The following is a 21,987-nucleotide window of genomic DNA, read 5'->3' as shown; positions in this document are numbered from 1 at the left end:
TCCCAACTCCCTAAGAATGTGTTGTACCTCCTCTGTAGCTGTCCCGGGTCCTAGGTACCCAAGGAGATCTCATGTTGGGCCATACCTCACTACAAGCTAGAATAATCCAATCTATATGGGACTGAGTAATGCACTTCCCCAGTACCATGGAGACACTGAAAGCAGGATGGGTGGGGCTGTTGCTAACTTTCTCTGCTTCTTGCCTGTCAGAGAAATGCCATCGTACTTTATATCCTATAGCCACATAACCACACGTGGACCCGTCCCTGACCTTCTGCCAAAGCTTGGCAGCTGTATCAGTAAACCCAGTGATAGTATATTCTCTCATCATGAATGTTGCCCTAACTGGGAAATGCCCCAATGGCTGGGGTTGTTTTGCTGTGCTTTTACTTTCTTTTGTAACAGGGTCCAAATGGCAGGTGTGTTTCATCTGCTGTACTGTCAATCACCAAGACATCCTCCTCTTCACTCTCCTCACTTTCCCTGGGATTTCACCCTCTTAGCATCCCAGTCAGACTTGTCACAATCTTTCAGACCTGAATCTGTGGCAGCTTGCACACCCCCTTAGCTTTGCAAAACAGCACTCTAAGTTCTCCGACGGATCATCCTGCTGTCCACCTTCTCTGCCAGCCCTAAAGTCAGCAAAGAAACACACGTCTTCCTCTATTCTCATCTCTTCTAACTTTCTAACCCAAGCTTTAGCCACTAGTTGAGTGTTGGTGTCTAGCCACAAACTGCCCACAGTGCCCATAGACCAACACACTATGGCAGCCACTTGTTTCCCTTCCTTGTCACAGTACACTCTGCACAGTTCCTCAAACAGGTGAAGCAAACCAGCCAGAATTTTTAGTATAGTCCCCATACTTACATGGTGGTCCACAAGCATTTAACAGTACACCCTACCCACATAATGCTCAATGGCCAACTTAGGATTTCCTCTGTGAATGACCCTTTTCTAAGACCCATTTTTGCTGTCTCTTGGTTGGTTGACTAATTGTTGGTTCACAAACCAGATACCATATACAAAGGGCAAAGAGAAACAAAAAACAGAAACAGGCCACTCCAGATTGGTAGAAGTTTTAATAAACAAGGGATTTATAGGCACAGGTTGTCTTTGGCAGCCACACGATGAATAGATCTCTGTCCTTGCCCACTGGAATCTTAGAAGTTTATATGGAAGCCTTAACTGGGTTCAGTCACATATACCATTCAGAAGAGCTCAACAACACATTGCTTTCTCAAGGGTACATCTTTGAAAATGGCTCTAATTGTGGGAACAGCAGGCAGAAGTTGCATTCCAAGGACAGGGAAGGGAGTGAGGACCATCCACATTCCCCGAGTCAGCTCACGGGTCCACTTGTGGTTACATCCTTTCCAAGAACTTACCAAAAATATACTGCAATAATAGAAAATTCTTAATTTTGGGGGGGGGGGACAATATTCCTTTTGACAATAGAATGAATTTTATGGATACCTTCCCTGGAAATAGCACACAATTATACACACACATACCAGTTTGACAGACAATTTGCAGTCGCTCTCAGAATCCCTGCATCTAATCCATGGACCTTCCAGGCATCCAAAATGTCTTGACTAGGACCCACTGGTTAAAATAAGTGTGTGATACTGTTCTTTATCATCTTAAATTAAGTCTGAAATGGTGTGTTATACTTGTAAACTAAATTCTAAGTGAACAAATTGTTACAATGTATTCTATGGGTCAGTTTCAGATGAAAAGTCAAAAAGCAAAGGAATTACATAAATGGAGAAAATTTCTTAAAACATTTTGCCAGGTATTATAGTCATGTTTTATGTGAGGCAGAGATGGAATAGAAGGATAAGAAAGAATTGCTGCACACAAAGAAAAACAACAGGTAGGAAATTTCGAGACCCTGGGTGAAGGAAGAGGACTGTTACTTGAGATGATCTGAATAATGCCAGGGTAGAGTCTGAATCATAGATAGAAATGTCAAGAGCACACTCGGATAATAAAAAGAATGCAATAAATATGAACGGAATGGTGAGAACCTATATTCTTGAGAGTGATGATAAAGAATCTGATGAGACAAAACTCAGAGATTTGGGAAAATAGTTCATGAATTTGCCAAATATTACTCCATGCAGGTGATGTTGTTAGACATGTCTCTACACAACCACTTTATTTAAAATTTCTAAGTTGCAGATTGGGACAGCCATAGTATAAAACAGGTTTTGGAATAAATTTGATGTGGTTCAGCTCCACCACAGGGTAAAAAAGTGCAAAGCACTTTTTTAACCTAAGAACATAATGTAATCTTGATAACTTTTGATTTTTCATTTGTAAAAATGGTGAAGTTGTTGCAACTAACTCATAGCATTATTGGAAGTTTAAGTAGGACAACATATATAAAAATTTACCATCAGTGCCATATAACATAAAGGCAGAAGAAAAATGTAGCTGTTGATATGATTATCACACAAGAATAATACAATTGATCTATATTAAAGGAGATTGCCTTTTTAATCAGTGTACAATTATCAGGGCATTTATATTTTAGTTTCAATCATGAATCTTGGTATATTCTTAATTTCATTTACTTATTCAGTTATTTATTCAGAGCTTTTAATGGGCCAGAAATTTCTAGGCACTTGGGACATAATATTGAAAAAAATAAAGTCCCTGACCTCATATTCTCATTATGTTATATCTAGGAAGATAAATGGTAAACACAGAAATGTAACATGTCACAAGGTTATGGGAGCTTTTCATAAGATTAAAGTATCTAAAAGGTGTTTGGAGGGTGAGAAGGTTGGTAATACCATTTTGTTTGGAACAATCAGAAAAGAATCATTGTGGCCTTGGAGCAGAGGAATAATATGGTCTGAAATATTTTTAAAGGATCACACTGGCTATTGTATCAGAAACAGATGGTCTGGGAATCAGTCAGAAGGCTTTTACAAGAAATACTGTTGTTTGTTACTATCTTGCTCTCTGGTGGTAGCAGTGATGTTAAGAAATGATAAATTCTGGATATATCAAAAATGTAAAGTTGAAATTATTTGCTAAGAGGTCACATATATGTATGTGAGAGAGACAGAGAAGGCTCAAGAATAAAATATTTGGTCCACTTGGAAAAATGTGATCCTTAGCCAATTGTTTAATTTATATTAATAATGATGTATCTACAATAAAGACAGTCATTTAAGTTATAATGAAAAAATAGCCGTTATCAACTAAATAAAGCAAAGTTATCACAGTCAAATAAGAAAACAAATGCATGAACACTAGACTATGTAAGGCAAGAAAACAAAAGTAAAAGCATGATTGTTCATGCAGACTTTCCCACAGTGCGACTGAGAGATGGACACACACCATGCTTCTTGGTTATGCTGGGGTTGACAATCTCTCATTCTATGATAAGTTCTTTAAATACATGTGGATTATACAAAATTTGTCTTTGTAAAACTTAACTACTGTTTAGATAATCATCTCACATTTCTTTTCAAGATGAGCTGAAATACACAAAATCCGCAATAGTTCATGGGATATATTAACCTTAAGCTCTCTTTAGGAAGAAAAATGAGTGGGGGGAGGTGTTACCTAGAAACAATGAAGATTATTCAGAATAAACTGAGAATGAACAGTCTGCTTCACTACAAATATATACTTAACAGTTAAACATCTTATAATCTTTAGGGAAATGTGTTCCAAGTATATCTAAGATAGCCCTCTGCCAATTTCCATTTGTTCTCATTCATGAATTCCAACCTATTAACAGTATTAGTGAAAACCACTGTGCTTATGTCTGGGAGAAATGGCTAATGTGTATTGCAAAATTATTTGGATTGAGATTTATTCTAAGCTGCTATACAAGCCAGTTCTTGCTTTATTATTTTCTAACAGAAAAAAAAAATACTGTTTCCTTTTGGATCCTCTGGTCGTCTCTTTTAGATAACTTTGCTTCCATTTTTATGGAGACTTCAATTTAACTTTCACATCTCACATTCAATTCTGAAGGAGAATTGCTATCTTCTATTCTCAATATTTTAAGCTAGACCAAAAAAAGGAAAGAAAGTAAAACAAAATCTGGCATATGCAAAAAAGAGGAGTGCATATGAAGAAAAAGAAATCTTTAAGAACCATCATTCTATTGTCTGCTATGCTATTCTATTTTAACATAAAATGTTTGGAAAATCTACTTGCCTTCGTATTCACAGTAAGTGCTTTATTTAATTTCCCCCTTTCAGAAGGATTTGCAGAAGTTGAAGTAGAAATGCTGAATTTTTAAACCTATAACTGGAAAGATACTAAATGCCTGACAGCAGCAGGAAAGTCCAGCACCCAAATGGAAACGTGATAACCCATTATGGAAGCATATGAAAATACAGATAGATTTGTCTCTGGGAGTTCAGGGATTCTGATCATGTTTCCAGTATGCATTTCCATCCCTGTGCTTAGAACTGCTCATAGTTCTGAGAAGAACATTTGCAAACTCAGTGTCTTTCATGATAATAACTTTTCAGACTTTCTACTGTCAAACAGTTTTAGCAAAGTGTACAATATCTGCTCTTTCCAATCATGGGAAGAGACAATACCACACACTTCCATGTAAACTTCGAGTCCCTTCTTTGTTATATACAAATAATATGAACAAAGTGACTTTTTAATTATTTAATAAAAATGAACACATTTATTGTAAAGATTTTTGCTGGTTTTGATTTTTATACTCACTATGATATTGAGTCTTTTCATCCTGCATGAGTTTATCTATGTATATATACATATGCACATATGTATAGGATATTGCATGGCAATAATGTAAATGTAGTTTAGGAACTGTTATGTATTTAATGGCTTAATTCATATCTTACCTATAAGAAAACTGAGGTAAGAGGAGTGTCTTCACTAACTTCTACTAATTTTTTCAGAAGCACCATTATATTTCTGTCACTGAACTCAGTCCTTTTTCTTATAATCTACATCTCTATGAACTTTTTTCCTGGTCTATAGCCAATTAGAATCTCTTACTTTCATAATGTTAACATTTTTAAAGGACTGGAAAGTGTTCGAAAGAACACAGAACATTTAAAACAGGCATTAGTCTGCTGAACAAAATCAATAAGTGATCATTGTTTTGTACAATGCATCATAAAATGTAAAAATTATATAGCATTTAAGTTAAATGCAGATTTTTATATATTTTAATAGTTTAAAATAGCTTAAGTACAAATTAATTTTAGCTTTTTTTATATAAGAAGAGGTATGGAATTAATTTATAAATGTTGAAATCACTATAATTACAAAATCAAAGTTCTTTCACACTTTGACATCTCCTCTAGACAAAGTTTGACGTCTTAAAGTCACATCCAGCATGTGAATATTAATTAACAAAATCATTTAAACTGTGAGTTTTTGTACTATGATACATAAGAACAACTTTTAATTCATATTTTAGTTTTGGAATTAAGCTTAGAATCTTAAGAAAAAGGTGTTCTTATTGCTGTCCCCTTTGAAATCTTTTTAAAAGAAATACATGGGTTTAGACTGGTGCTTTGCAGGTTCTAGTAATTTGCTTACTTTTTGTCAAACTTAATAAAATCTGGAACATTTAGGCTTGTTTGTTGGCAAGTAGCAAAATAAACTAACCAAAAACCAAAATAAAAACAAAACAAAACAAAGAGAAAAAGACACACCTTTACCTACCTTAAGAAAAAATAAAAACTTGTAAGGGTTTTCCAGTCAAGAAAGAGATCTGACTGGCAAAAATGGAGTAGTCACTGTCACTCTCTTTCTCTCTCACATATTTATTCTAAAATCCCTCACATAACATCAACTGAATCACTGTTGGCTTACTTATTGTCAAAGTTTAGTCATGCTTACAGATTAGACATTTGTGATGGTTAATTTTATGTGATAATTCTTCTAGGCTATGGTACCCAGTTTTTGGTCAAACATCAATCTAGATATTGCTATAAAGGTCTATTTCAGATGTGATTAACATTTAAATTAGTAGACTTTAAGGAAAGCAGATTATCCTCTATATTATGGGTGAGCCTCATCCAATCAATTAAAGGTCTTAAGAGCAAAGACTGAGAATCCCCAAAGCAAAAGAAATTCTCCTCAAGACTGCAATATAGAAAATCACTTAAACTAAAATTCTAATTTCTCTATTTATGGACTGTGTGATTTTGGATAAATCATATGTCCATAAAATCTCAGTAATTTAAACCTCATTTTCTAATAGTAATAACAATAATACAAATATTGTAAGGTTGCTAAGATATTTAAATAAAAAATGCACATAAAGTGATTAATACAATTATTGGAACAATAAAATAGACTAGTTTCAGTATTTACACCTAGTATTTTATTACTAATACTAATAGTTAAATTCTCTATATATAAGTTGATGTGAACACAAATGTAATTATTAAAAAATAATTTATATGTGACGTTTCTCTGATTTGCAACACATTTGTTAATTTAAAAATTAGAGAGATCTGTCTTTTTATATGAAATAAGAATGTAATTTTTCTTATTTCACTAATTTAATTTTATGAACTATTCTTACTTTAACTTATTCCCCAATTAATGAAATGGCTTCCCTTGTAACTGTCCATGCTATAGCCTTTGTCATCTAGCCTTTGTCAGTGTGTAATCTTTAGTAAATATGAAGTAGGTAAATACTGTCTCAAAAAAAATCAATCTATATTCCTCTACCGTATAAGGATCCTAGGTGTTTCAGATATATTTTGATAAACATTTTTCTCTTCGTATTACTTTTTCTATCATGATATTATTTAAATAGAAAGAAAAAAAATTGCTTAGTTGTATACTTGAAAATTCACATAAAAGAGGAATCAAAAGATAGGTCTCATTTAAGCTAATACCTGGATAAATGAATTCAAAGATCATTTTTAAACATTCACTTTTTTTTTTATCATAGAGGGTATGCTTTGGTTTTTCTAACTACTAAGTTTAAATTCTTTTGTTTCATCCCTTGGTCAAATGATGTGTCTTTTAATATCAGTTGAGCTTACTTAAATTACCATTTTCACAGTTAACATTCACCCCAAATTACCTGTAATATGTCAAATCTTCACAACTAGGATTATGTTGAAAATGGATTATAGGCAGACAACTGATTCCAGAACCGTCATTCATCTTCTCTAGAGAGCTCATTAACCTTTAAAGGTTTGTGCATGATTCCATAATTATCTTGCAATGGGATTTTTATTTCTCTTCTGTTTCATCAGGTTGCCCCTTTGTATGGACTACTACGAGGCTGACATTCTTCTTAACTCTGAGCTGGCAAAGCAGGTGGTGGCACATAGAAGTAGTACATAAAGCAAAGACTATTCCTATCATCACCATCCATGTCCTTAGCATTTTTTTCAGACACGAGATGAAGAAATTACCATAGCTTTTTATGCTTGGAGAATTATGTAAAAATGACTTGAGGAAAATGGTTAATAGTATAATATTCATTTTTCATAATTTTTCCAAATTCTTATCAAAAACCAACTTCTCTTGTAAGGCTCATTCATGTTTGTTTCTTTCACTCTGTATAACTTATTGCTTTGCACCCTATTTATTTTCAATATGGCAAATTATTTTCAGAGCAGAACTTTGTATAAAATATTTTAAAATCCTCTTATTTAAAATACCTGTGTATTTCCGGGGCACCTGGGTGTCTCAGTCTGTTAAGCATCCAACTCTTAATTTTGGTTCAGGTCATGATCTCAGGGTTGTGGGATCCAGCTGCCCTCCCCACCTGGGTCGGGCTCCATGCTCAGTAGGGAATCTGCTTGGGATTCTCTCTCCCTCTCCTGCCCCTCTCCCCTTTCTCAAATAAATAAATCTTTGAAAATAATAAAATGTAAAATAAAATACCAGGATATTTCTTATAGTGTAACAGGGAGAAACTTAGGATGTCTGACTCTATACTGCTTCTATTTCCCTTATTGCTGTCATTTAAACCTTAGACACTTCTGCTTGGCCCTGCGCAAAGTCAAGTTAATCATCAAAGGAATTTTGCTTACAGCTAAGATTTGGGAAAACTGCCCTTTCTAAAAACTACCTCGCCTGAGGGGATAGGAAAGTACGTACAGGAATGACCATGTGATGTTCAAGATTTACAGGAATGACATGTCCAGATTCTTGTATCCAAAGATCAACTGACCAAGGACAAAGATGTTACCTGATCTTCCTGATGTGTCTACAGATGTCAGTCGGCTTTGATTCCAATCCCCTCCTTCTTCTCTCTTTTGCTAACAAAAAAAGTTTGAATTTCATGCCATGGGGAGATGGTTCTTTGGGACAATAGTCTACCAACTCCTTGGTTTTCTGGCTTTCTGAATAAAGCTGCTTCCTTACCCCAGCATCTTGCCTCTCAACTTACTGGCCTGTCATAAGACAAGCAGAATGACTTTGGACTCCGTTACAATAGAAGTGTGTTCCAAAATTAGAACTATAAGAGATGCATTTCAGAACTTTTGCCGGTTATTTTCATTTTTCATTATAAATGTCAACAGATAAAGAACACAAATTGAGGACTGGAAAATTCTGAAATGAGCTCATCATACAGGCAGAATGATGAAGATCTAAAAGCAAGAAAGCATAATTGTCCACAGCATCACAATTCCAAATATAACAATAAAACATTTCAGATTTCAAAGGTGGAGTTAGCTAAAACATTTAGTGTTAATGAGTGATTCCTATCTTATCTCATCTCTGGTAGTACAGGTTCTATATCTTCCTGCCCCATTATAATTGTCGCAAATGTCTCACTCTTAACAGACATCATTATGGTTAAATTGTTGTGGAAAATAAACAGACCCATGAGAAACAAAGCAATACTCGAGAAGCAGGAGAACTCAAGTTCAAGGCAGCAGTCCCAGGTGAGCTGGCATTCAGGATTCTGGGGCCCCGGTTTTGGGGCTACAGTTTTTTTTATAGGGGAGTGGCAGAAGTCAGGTTCCAAGAGCTATGCTGATTGCTGGTAGGTGGGTTTAAACTGGGGTGGGGCCTGCTTTAGGGGAAAACAGTGGTTAGGACAGGGCAGGGGGCTTGCGGCAGAAAGCCTGTTTACGGAGGCAGAAATGGCTGGTTATCACTTGCTGCCAGTGGGGCTTCTGGTTATCTCTTGCTATTTTTAGTAACTTTTCATCTACTGGGGCCTGCCAGCCTGGACCTCCTCTGGGTAATTCTCCTCTTCAAAATGACACTGGGTGAGTTACCCATCAACTCAGACCCTCAGTTGAGTACTAAGTACTCAAATGAAGGTAAAAACATGTTGATCTCCTGAGGGTGTTTTAGAGAGTGAGGAAATATGAAACCTGTACACACATCCTAAAGTCTAATAAAGATTTTAAAATATTATAATTACAGTTAATATTCTATATCTTAAGAGTAATTTCCTAAGATTTCAGGGGTAATAATGTTTAAGTGATTATCATGGATGAATTATATCACCCTCCCAAAAATGTATTTGTTAAAGTTCTAACACACAGGATCTCAGAATGTGACCATATTTGGAGATAAGGTGGTCTTTAGGGGTACTTAAGTTAAAACAGATTCATTCGGGTGGACTTTATATGACTAGTATCCTTTGAAAAGAGGAGATTAGGACATAGACCTATAGAAGAAAGCCCATGTGAAGACATAGGAAGAAAAGAGCCTTCTACAAGCCAAGGAAAAAGGCCTCAAAGGAAACCAACCCTGCCAACACCTTGATGTTAGATTTCTGATCTCTGGAACTATGAGAAAATAATTTTTTTTGGAGTCACCCACCCAGTCTGGTACCTTTTTATGTCAGCTTGAGCAAATACAGTAATAAGTTAAAAAAAAAAACAACAAATTTAAAACTACACACATACACACACATACACACACACATGCACATATATTTACTCTGTCTCTCTCCATATATATATCTTTTGTTTACACACACACACACACACACACACACACACACAAGAAAAGAAATAAAGTTGGGCTTTGTGGGGGAAAAAAAAGTTACAGAAAAGTGTTAATGTTCTCTTTACCTTTAGGGTCCACACAGTACCACTTTTGTTTCATTTTTCATGTTTGCTTCATTTTCTGTGCTCATAAATTAGAAATACTTGCCAAGATTTAGACAAAACAAACAAAACAACAACAACAACAAAAAACAGTGGATCAATTATATGAGTTTCTGGCAGGAAAGGATTTAATACAGGGAATTATATGCTTATAAAACATACAGAGGGGCTAGAACAAAGGTCACTTAAAAATTCCAATGTTCCAAAATATCAAAAACTTTCATGTATCATAGAAAACCAGTGATGTTCATCTCAACTATTTTCAGCAATGAAGTGTGTGATTAATTGAGGATGATGGAAACCATTGACAAATTGTTAAGTCTGGCATTTGCAGAATTCACATCCTTGCTCATCTTTTCTGGAGTAGTAAGGTTTTTCCTTACACTTCTATTTTCCAAGTATCATTCACTTTCTTCATACTGGAAGAATTTTGCAAGAAAATTGACAAAATGCATGTTCCTGATTTTATAGTCTGGTGATAATGATATCTCACATTTGCTTAATTATCTTTTACAGGTTCTATTTAGTTTTCCAACCTGTCCATCATGACAATCAAGGGATCTTGAGGATGCTCCAGAGCAACATGTGCTTCAGTTAAGACTTCTCTCATCCCAGGTACTCACACCTGCATTGGCAGCAACCCAGCAGGTTCAGAGCAACTTATGTGCTCTGGATAAACTTGCCCTTCCCTTGTTTAACATTTAACTTGGTAAATTAGGCAGGTATTTCAGAATAGTCCTACCTTTAGCCCTACTTTTACACTAACATTCTTAACCTTATCTTCAGTGTCTGTTGTATTTGTCAGTGTGCTCTAGAGAAACAGAATTTGTATACACACACACACACACACACACACACATATATATAATTTATTTATTTTATTTATAATATATATGTGTATATCCATATATATCTATATAGATATATAGATATAGATATTTTATTACAGAAAATTAGTTCATGTGATTACGGAGGCTGATAGGTCCCAAGATTTATAGTCAGCAAGGTAGAAACCCAGGAGAGCTGATGGGTAGTTGTAGTTTTGAGTCCAAAAACCTGAAAACAAGAAGACCTGATTGTATAACTTCCAGTCCAAGAGTCAGGAGGCTGAAGACCCAAGAAAAGTCAACATTTCATTCTGAACCAAAAGCCAGAAAAGACCAATGCTGTAGTACAGTGAATCAAGAGAAGTTTCTTCTTATTAGAGGAAGATTCAGCATTTTGTTCTATTTAGGTCTTCAACTGATTGGATAATAACCATCACATTTGGGAGGGTAATCTGATTGACTCAGAATATTAATTCAAATGTTGATCTTATCCAGAAACTTATAGATATAGAATGATGTTTGATCAAATATCTGGACACTCCATGGCCCAATATAGTTGACACATAAAATTAACTATCAGAGGTCCATCCTTTGTCATCTTGGTATCCATATGCATTTTTTAAACCATAATTATCTCCAAATGAACAAGATAACAAGATCATAATTCTGTATAACATGATACAATTATCCTGAGTACAATTTAAAATCACTATCCCCTTCCCCAGAAGAGGGGTTAAAATCGTGGAGTAGTAAGTAATGTTTATTATTTTTTTCTCTTTAAGATTTATTTATTTATTTATTTGAGAGAGAGAGAGAGAGAGAATGAGAATGAGAGAGAGAGAGCATGAAAGGGGAGAAAAAGACTCCCTGCCGAGCAGGAAGCCTGATGTAGGACTCAGTCCAGGACTCCAGGATCACGACCTAAGCTGAAGGCAGTTGCTTAACCAACTGAGCCACCCAGGCACCCCCAGTGATATTTATTCTTAACTTAAATACTATAATATAAAATTTAAAATACTTAAATACTATGATATATAGTATTTTGCATGATAAGGAAAAAAGGGAGAAAATAAAAATATTTGCTATACAGACACGCACATACACACATGTGAATGCATTCATAGAAAAATAGAAAAGACAATTACAGTCTTTATGTAACTGATCACATTGATGTAGCTGCTATTTGTAGTTTTCTTTTTCCATTCCACAATTTTTTTCTTTGCCTTCAACAAGCACCTCTGTTGATCCATGTGTTCATTACTTGAAAGTGGTGACCCAACCATTCATTTTGAAGGGTCTGGGCCATTAGTAATTCTGCTTGAACTGACTTGTAATTTTTCATTGGCTTTAATCACAAGGCATAATAATACTAAGAGATGCCATAATGGATTCCAGACACATTCTTCCTTCACTGTGGAATAGTATTCTAATTTCCCATTGTTAGCCAGGATCAGTCATCCTAGCCAGCACTGCAACTTCTTTTTTTGCCTGTTGATTCAGAGAAATGAGGACCCCAAATGTCCTGGTGGCACTCTTACCTTCTAGTCCAATGGAAGCATTATTGTGACTCCCAACAGAAGCGTTCCTCTCTTTGGAGCTAACACCTCTAAGCTAACAGAGCATAAAATCATGGGACAAGGAAACAAATATTTCACTAGCAAGTTACTAGGAATAATAGTAGGTGGTTCCACTCTCCCTTCCACTCTTTGCTTCCTGGATCTATGAACCCTGACTAGGGGAGAAACAACATATATTGGATACAGATCCAGGACCTGTATAGTCTTCTGGAGAACGCTATCCCAGGCACTGATTGGTAGACCCCCCTAACTGGTTCTGAAACTAAGTCTTCAAAAGGCCACTCCAGTGTTCTATCAAACTACTGCTTTAAGATAGTGGAAAACATGAGATGACCAGTGAATTCCATGATCATGAGCCCATTGCTGCACTCCTTTTAATATGAAGTAAATTCTTTGATCACAGACAAAGCTATAGAACACTATCACAATGGATAAAACATTCGTTAAGTCCAGAGATGGTAGTTTTTTTCAGAAGCATTGCATGCAAAGAAGGCAAATGTGTATCTGTAGTAAGCATTGTTTCAGTAATAACAAAACCCCACCCCTTCCATGATGGAAGTGGTCCACTGCAATCAGTCTGCTACCAGATACCTGCCTGATAACCCAGGGGATGACGCTATATCAGGGACTCAGTGTTGTTCTCTGCTACTGGAAGATTGGGTATTCGGCAGTGGCCAGAGCCATGTTGCCCTACTTTTTAAAGGAACATGCTCAGCTAATAGATTCGTTGCAATCTATTGGAGTCAAGGACACACTCTAAAACAATTAATTCATGACCTTAATTCAAACAATAGTTTATATAATATCTAAAATGTTACTAACTTCCTGGGAGTTAGGTGGAGAGTTTCTCTGGAAGATTCTGTTGTCAAAAACAAACACACACACACGTGTGTGTGTATGTGTGTGTATATATATATATATATATATACACACACACACATACTAGTTCATTATTAAATATTTCTGTCCCATTCTACTCTGTTGAATGAGCCTTAACCCATTACAAAAATTTTAAAAATGAGAAGTAGAAGTATCATAGGAAGAACTGGTGACAACCATGTACTTAGCTGAACTTATTCTTTCTTCATCCAAAATAAGAATCCCTGCAGTAACCTTAAAAAAAACAAAACAAAACAAAACAAAACAAAGAAAACTCGAGGAATTAATTTAATGATGAACACCTTCAACAAAATCATTATTTTCTGTCATTAATTAAATTCTGCCATTAATTAGATAGTTTAGGGTAAAACGATAAGAACAACATTTTGTCTTAATAGTCCTTTGCACAAAATGAGAACATCTCTTCCTGGTATCTCACAGGAAATTTTTGAAAATGAAATCTGAGTATTTTAATAAGAGTATTAATTACTTGGTTACAAGTCACCTATGAATGGATAGGGCAAAAAATTAGGATATCTATACTTTCAGCATTACTTTCACATAAGAATTAAAATATAACAGTTATTTAAAATTAATAGCAAAATTAAAATAACATTTTATTTACATATTTGTGCACTGATGATGAAAAAATAGCAAACATATTAACATCTAATGTTAATACGTTAATGTTAATATGACTAGAATATGACTAGAATGTTACTAGTCATCATTCATCCATTAAGATATTTTCAATATTACTTTAAAAAGGTGGAATTGGGGGGGCACCTAGGTGGCTCAATCAGTTAAGCATTTGCCTTCAGCTCAGGTCATGATCCTGGAATCAGTCCCATATCAGGCTCCCTGCTTGGCCAGAAGCCTGCTTCTCCCTTTCCCACTCCCCCTGCTTGTGTCCCCTCTCTCACTGTGTTTCTCTCTGTCAGATAAATAATTAAAATCTTTAAAAAAAAGAAAAAAAAAATTTAAAAAGGTATAATTAGTGGTGTGTAAAAAAAAGTTATTAATTGAATGCATACTATGTGTTAGGTGCTATTGGATGCACTGAGGAAACAACAGGGATGAAAACAGACAAATATATTTATCCTATTAGAGAATATTATTCTTGGGGTGGAGGTGGTGAATAAATGATAGATGACGGATAGATGAATAGATAGATAAACAGACAGACATCTTCAGAGAACACTAAAAGTATTGGAAAAAGTGGGGTGCCCGGGTGGCTCTGTGGGTTAAAGCCTCTGCCTTTGGCTCAGGTCATGATCCCAGGGTCCTGGGATCGAGCCCCGCATCGAGCTCTCTGCTCAGCAGGAGCCTGCTTCCTCCTCTCTCTCTGCCTGCCTCTCTGCCTACTTGTAATCTCTGTCAAATAAATAAATAATCTTTAAAGGTATTGGAAAAAATAATGTAATGGATGTGGCAAATGGATAAAGAGGACCTAATTTGCTTTGTTCAATAGAGTAATCCAAGAAAATCTCTTTGATAAGCTAATGTTGAACAGAATGTGTAAAGAAATGGAGAGCAAGGAAGCAGATAGCTGAAGGAGGTGTGTTCTAGGCAGGGCATACATGGGTTCGATCAAGATGTAAGCACATTTGCAAATATCTTCTCCCATTCTGTGGGTTGCCTCAGTTTTGTTGACTGTTTCCTTTACTGAGCAGAAGCTTTTGATCTTGATGAAGTCCCAAAAGTTCATTTTCCCCAAATTCTTGAAAGAAGTTACTGTGGCCAACGTCAAAGAGGTTACTGCCTATGTTCTCCAGGATTTTGATAGATTCCTGCCCCATACTGAGGACTTTTATCCATTTCGAGTTTATCTCTGTGTATGGTGTAAGAGAATGGTCAAGTTTCATTTTTCTACACATAGCTGTCTAATTTTTCCAGCACCATTTATTGAAGAGACTCTCTCTTTTCCAATGTATATATTTTTTTCCTGCTTTGTCAAAGATTATTTGACCATAGAGTTCTGGGTCCATATCTGGGCTCTCTACTCTGCTCCACTGGTCTATGTGTCTGTTTTTGTGCCAGTGCCATGCTGTCTTGGTGATCACAGCTTTGTAGTAAAGCTTGAGATCAGGCAACATGATGCTCCCTGCTTTGTTTTCTTTTTCAACATTTTCTTAGCAATTCTGGGTCTGTTCTGGTTCCATATCAATTTTAGGATTGTTTGTTCCAGCTCTTTGAAAAATGCTGGTGGAATTTTGATCGGGATGGCATTGAAAGTATAGATTACTCTAGGCAATATACACATTTTAACAATGTTTATTCTTCCAATTCATGAGCATGGAATAGACTTCCATCTTTTTGTGTCTTCTTCAATTTCTTTCATGAGTCTTTTGTAGTTCAGATCCTTTTGAGTACAGATCCTTTACCTCTTTGGTTAGGTTTATTCCCAGGTATCTTATGGTTCTTGGTGCTATAGTAAATGGAATCAATTCTCTAATTTCCCTTTCTATATTTTCATTGTTAGTGTATAAGAAAACAACTGATTTCTGTGCATTGATTTTGTACACTGACACATTACTGACTTGCTGTATGAGTTCTAGTAGTTTGGGGGTGGAATCTTTTGGGTTTTCCATATAAAGTATCATGTCTTCTGCGAAGAGAGAGTTTGACTTTTTCATTGCCAATTTGAGTACCTTTTATTTCTATTTGTTGTCTGATTGCTGTTGCTAGGACTTCTAGTACTATGATGAACAACAGTGGCAAGAGTGGGCATCCTTGTCGTTTTCCTGATCTCAAAGAGAAGGGCTGATATCCAAGATCTATAAAGAACTCAAACTCAACACACACAAAACAGATAATCACGTCAAAAAATGGGCAGAAGACATGAACAGACACTTCTCCAAAGAAGACATACAAATGACTAACAGGCATATGAAAAAATGTTCATCATTATTATCCATCAGGGAGATTCAAATCAAACCCATATTGAAATACCACATTACATGAGTTATAATGGCCAAAATTAACAAGACAGTAAACAACAACTGTTGGAGAGGATGTGGAGAAAGGGGAACCCTCTTACACTTTTGGTGCAAGTTGGTGCAGCCACTTTGGAAAACAGTGTGGAGATTCCTTAAAAAAATTAAAAATAGAGCTACCCTAGGAGCCTGGAATTGGACTACTGGGTATTTACCCCAAAGATAGTGATGTAGTGAAAGAAGGCCATCGGTACCCCAATGTTCATAGCAGGAATGGCCACAGTTGCCAAACTATGGAAAGAACCAAGATACCCATCAACAGATGAATGGATAAAGAAGACATGGTCCATATATACAATGGAGTATTATGCCACCACCAGAAAGGATGAATACCCAACTTTTATATCAATGTGGAGGACTGGAAGAGATTATACTGAGTGAAAAAAGCCAAGCAGAGAGAGTCAAGTATCATATGGTTTCATTTACTTGTGGAACATAAGGAATAACATGGAGGACATTGGGAGATGGAGAGGAGAAGTGAGTTGGGGGAAATTGGCGGGTGAGACAAATCATGAGGGACTGTGGACTCTGAGAAACAAACTGAGGGTTTTGGAGGGAAGGGGGGTGGCAAGTTGGGTGAGCCTGGTAGGGGGTATTAATGGAGGGCACATATTGCATGGAGCACTGGGTGTGATGCATAAATAATGAATTTTGGAGTGCTGAAAAGAAATAAAATAAAATAAAATGGAAAAAGAGATTTAAGCACAGACTATATTGAAAATGTCAGTGGAAGACCAGAAAGAAATCTCCATTTTGATGTTAAGAATAAGAATGGAGATTTTGTTCTAAATGTACATAATTCTGAAGAAGTTACTAAATTCTATGTGAAAAGGAATTTGCCACAAGTATTTGTTATGTGGAGATAAAATATGAAATAACAATTGAATATCTTTTTTCAATCTATAGTTTTGAAAATACCAATCATTTAAAATACTTATGAACACTTAATAAAGTATTTTTTAAATTTAATTTAATTTAATTTTTTCAGTGATCCAAAATTCATTGTTCATCCACCACACCCAGTGCTCCATGCAATACGTGCCCTCCTTAATATCCACAACTGGGCTCACCCAATCCCCCACCCCTCTCCCCTCTAAAACCCCAGTTTGTTTCTCAGACTCCACAATCTCTCATGGTTTGTCTCACCCTCTAATTTCCCCCAACTCACTTCTCCTCTCCATCTCCCAATGTCCTCCATGTTATTCCTTATGCTCTATAAGTAAGTGAAACCATATGATAATTGACTCTCTCTGCTTGACTTATTTCACTTATATTTTAGACCTCATTATAGCAATCAACAGGTTCTATTTATTTGCTACCACTCATTAAAAAACAATACTTTAGATCTTGATGAAGCCCCAAGATCTAAAATATTGTTTCTTAATGGGTGGTAGTAAATAAATAGGACCTGTTCCTTGCTATGACGAGGTCTAAAATGCAATTGAGAAGACAAAGTAAACCATTTATATAAATGGTTAGATAACTCAAAACAGAAAACTATATGGCTGCCAAATAGTAGCTACATTTAACTATTTTATTGAGAATATGAAGAGATCACATGAAGCAAAAGTAGTCAGAAAACAGGATATTAAGAAAAATGACAATGTCAGATATTATCAGAAGAATGTAAGCTCTTTAAACATTTTCTTGAAATACTAATTTTCAAAAGATGAAAAAAATATTAACATTCATTAAATTTATTTGTGCAGTGTCAGGAATTGACTTCAACATGAGAGATACTTAAGGAATTTTTTATAGAAATTTCCAAGAAAAATCCTTCAGAATTTTTTTTTTTTTTTAAGGAATTGATGAAACTATAGGAGACTTGGGGAAGAAAAAAATGCATAAAGTTAATTCCTATGTATGTTTATAAAGAACAAACAGAAAAAGCCCCAGCAAGCTTAATTGTAAAATGTTTGCTTATATAGATTGGACCAAGTCCATGTAAATCTTGCAAATATGCATCTGAATGTAGAATTCAGTGTGAATTCATAGGTAGCACTCTGTCTGCCCATGCCTCCAAGTCTATGGTCTCCTTTATGGGTAGAAACAAACATTAGTTGCCTTCATTATCCATAGCCTCATAATGAAGTGTGTGGAAATGGAAGTTTAAAATGCTTATTGAACAAATGCATGAATATAATACATCTTACAGAGGAGCTGAAAACAAATCTTGATCTCATATGATAAGTCCTGACTTTAATTCACTCTCCTAATTATGTGAAATAATACTTCTCTGTGGTTGGATGGTTTTCAAATGAAAACTTGTATCCACCTCTCACATGTCAACACTTTCTAATATTGTCTGAAATAAAGTAGAAGGACAAAGGCTGGGATGTGACATTTACACCTTGGATAAAGAAAGGGAGGGCTGGGCATTTGAGAACTTCTCTTCTTGAGGAACTTCTAATGATTTTTATAAAAAATATACATTTGGCTGCTTTTAGCATTTCAGGAAATAATAAGTATAATACCTTATAGTTAATGACAGATACTTAGCAGGTTCAAATTATTTTTTACCAGAGATAACTTGTGACCACAACAAAATCAAATATTAGCAGAATGACTAGTAAATTCCAAGTTCAGTGTCAGTCACTGGAGAGAAGTGCAAAACTCCTATTCAAGAAACTAGTTTTTTATATATAATTTGCCAAAGCACTATATCTATATCTATATCTAGAAAACTTGTTTAGCATATAAGAAAGTGTCCATAGTAATAATAGAATTATTAGGAGATACAAGAATGAAAACTGGTGTTACATGTTTGAGACTAAAGTAATTAGAAAGGATTCAAAAATAGAGATGAGTTTTTAGTTGGAATTTAAAGGAGAGAGAGCAATAAATTTTGAGGAAGAAATAATATCAAGATTATATATATATATACACACATATATATATACACACACACACATATATATATGTATATATATACATATATGTATATATGTATATATATACATATATATGTATATATATACATATGTATATATGTGTATATATATGTATATATATGTATATATATACATATGTATACATGTATATATATGTATATATATATGTATATATATATACACACACATATATATATGTGTGTGTGTGTGTATATATATATATATATATACACATCTATATATCAGAAAAATCTTTCAACAGCAAACTCTAGTATGAAAGGAATAGGCAAAAGTATTTATGTCATCATATAATGAATCTATGTTGGACAAGAAATATATATATTTTTAAGGATTTATTTGTTTATTTTAAAGAGAAAGAGAGAAAGAACAAGAGCAGGCATGAGCAAGGGAGCAGCAGAAGCAAAGAAGGGAAGGGAGACAAGCAGAATCTCCACTGAGAGCTGAGCAGGGAGCCTAGTGGGGGGCCTGATCCCAGGGCCCTGAGATTATGACCAAAGCTGAAATCAAGAATCTGAGTACTGAATGAGCCACCCATATGTCAACGTGAAAATATTTTTCAAACTGTATTACGTTGTCCACCTTGAAATTGTCCCTCCCATATTACATTGATTTTATCTGAAAGTATTTATAATACAATTAGTGTGTGGGTATATAAAAAAGAGAGGTAGGCTGGAGAATTCATGTCTTTGAAAATTACCTTGCTTTTCTAGACATTAGAATATATAGAACAAAGAATGCCTCTCTGCCCTATTAGAGTTCACATTCTGACGTAGATCAAAACTTTTTTTTTCTTTGAAGAGCCATAAAATAAATATTTTCAGCTTTAGGGCTCTTACATTTCTGTTGAAACACTTAACTCTGCCATTGTATTAGAAAAGCCACCCTAGATAATATACCATTCTATGAGTATGGCTGTGTTCCAATAAAATTTTGTTTACAAAAACAGAAATCTGGCTGGACCCAATCACAACTGAGGTTGTAGTTGCCAATCTCAGTTCTGGCAGTATATTTTATAATATGCTAGAAGGTGACAAGTCATCAGGAGAAGACAGAAGAGGACAAGGTTGAAGGAGTGGAGGAGGGAGAGATTACAACAGTAAATAACATGGTCAAGCTGGATCTCATTAAGAAGGCACTATATGTTAAGGTGTTGAAGGAAGTGAGGGAAGAAGCTATACATCCAGCTGGCAGCAATGCTCCAGGTGGATGGAATGACCAGTACACAGGACTATGCCTGTCCTCTTTGAGATGAACAAGGAGACCAGAGTTCCTGTAGTAGAATGAGAAAACGGTGGAACAAAAGATGCCATTGAAGAATTTTCAGTGTGTAAGACTGTGTAGGTCCTTATATGCCAATGCACAGTTGCTCGTTTCTACTTTGAAATATACAGCTGTCATTCATAACAATATAAAATAAAAACTATGTGCAGTTATTCAATCACAACTTCATACTAAAATCCTATTTACTTCCTATCACAGCTTAGGGGAATAAATTAGATATGTCAGTAAATAGTACAGTATCTAGCAGATAGTTTCAATAGCTATTAACTGATATTATTAATGTTGGTGTTCTTGTTTCTGCTATCACCACTAATCAGAGTGAGTATAAAAAGTAAATATGGTAAGAATAATAAAAATACACAAAGTCTGGAGACAGAGAGGTAACTGTCAGAGAAAGCAATTATATTCTTGCTCTATTTTGGTAACGTGTGTCTTGACTGGTCACTAGGTTCATATGGCAGAATGTTTGCAAAATGACACAGTTATTTTCCAACTGCTTTTGAGATCAGTTGCAGAGATGAAGTCTATTTGTCTATTTTTCCACCCACCAAATATGGATTGGCTTTGTGACCTCCTGTGGCCAATAGAAAGTAGTGAAATAGGGACCTTCCAGTTCTGACTTAGGTTGTTGTTTTAAATTTTTGAGTTTTGAAGTGGTTTGTACAGAGTGAAGAATAAATAATAAAGCTAATGTATAGCTTATAGATTTCTTGAAACTGAAAAATGACAGACTGAACTGCAAGCAATTGGGTTTTGGGAATAATTTTGATTAAAAAAAAAAAAAAAAAGAAAAGATGCCAGGTCAGTTGAGTCATATCTCAGAAATTCCCTGGCCTATTTTCAAGATATGCAAACAGTGAGGCCCTGGGGAATCTTTTAACTATTTCACACATATAGTTTTGCTTAAACTGTTTTTCTGGATTAAAGTATGTGAGGAAAGTTTAGGTATAAACATATAGATTCCTCAAATAAAAGAAAGTTAGCAAATTAAATACCAACAAACATATATTAAGCACAAACATTCGGTGTTCTTTACTACGGGTGTAAAGACTTGATGTAAATGATACTTTTTAAAGATACAAAAGCTATGTTTAGGAAGTATTTTGATTATTCTCTTTAAGAAGTATTTTGTTTAAGAAGTATTTTCATTATCTCCCTAAAGCAAGGATAATTTTATTACCTCTCACAGTTTCTGTGGGTTAGGAATTCAGAAAGGCCTCCATGGGTGTTTCTAGCTGAATCTGTCCTGTAATTGCAGTCAGGTAGTGGCCAGAGCTGAAATAGTAGAGGGCTGGAGCATCTGTAAATTCTTCCTTTTTCTCTTCCTCAATCTCCCTCCTTCATACACTTCTTCTCCTCCTTCTCTTTCTCCCGTTGTCTTTATCTTCACGTAGTCTGAAAGCCTCTCCATGTGGTTGCTCCTCATGGACTAATTTCGGGTTTCCTCCATACC

Source organism: Martes martes, assembly GCF_963455335.1.
Source record: "Martes martes genome assembly, chromosome: 2".
Lineage (NCBI taxonomy): Eukaryota > Metazoa > Chordata > Mammalia > Carnivora > Mustelidae > Martes > Martes martes.
Note: the sequence above shows the minus strand (reverse complement) of the source record.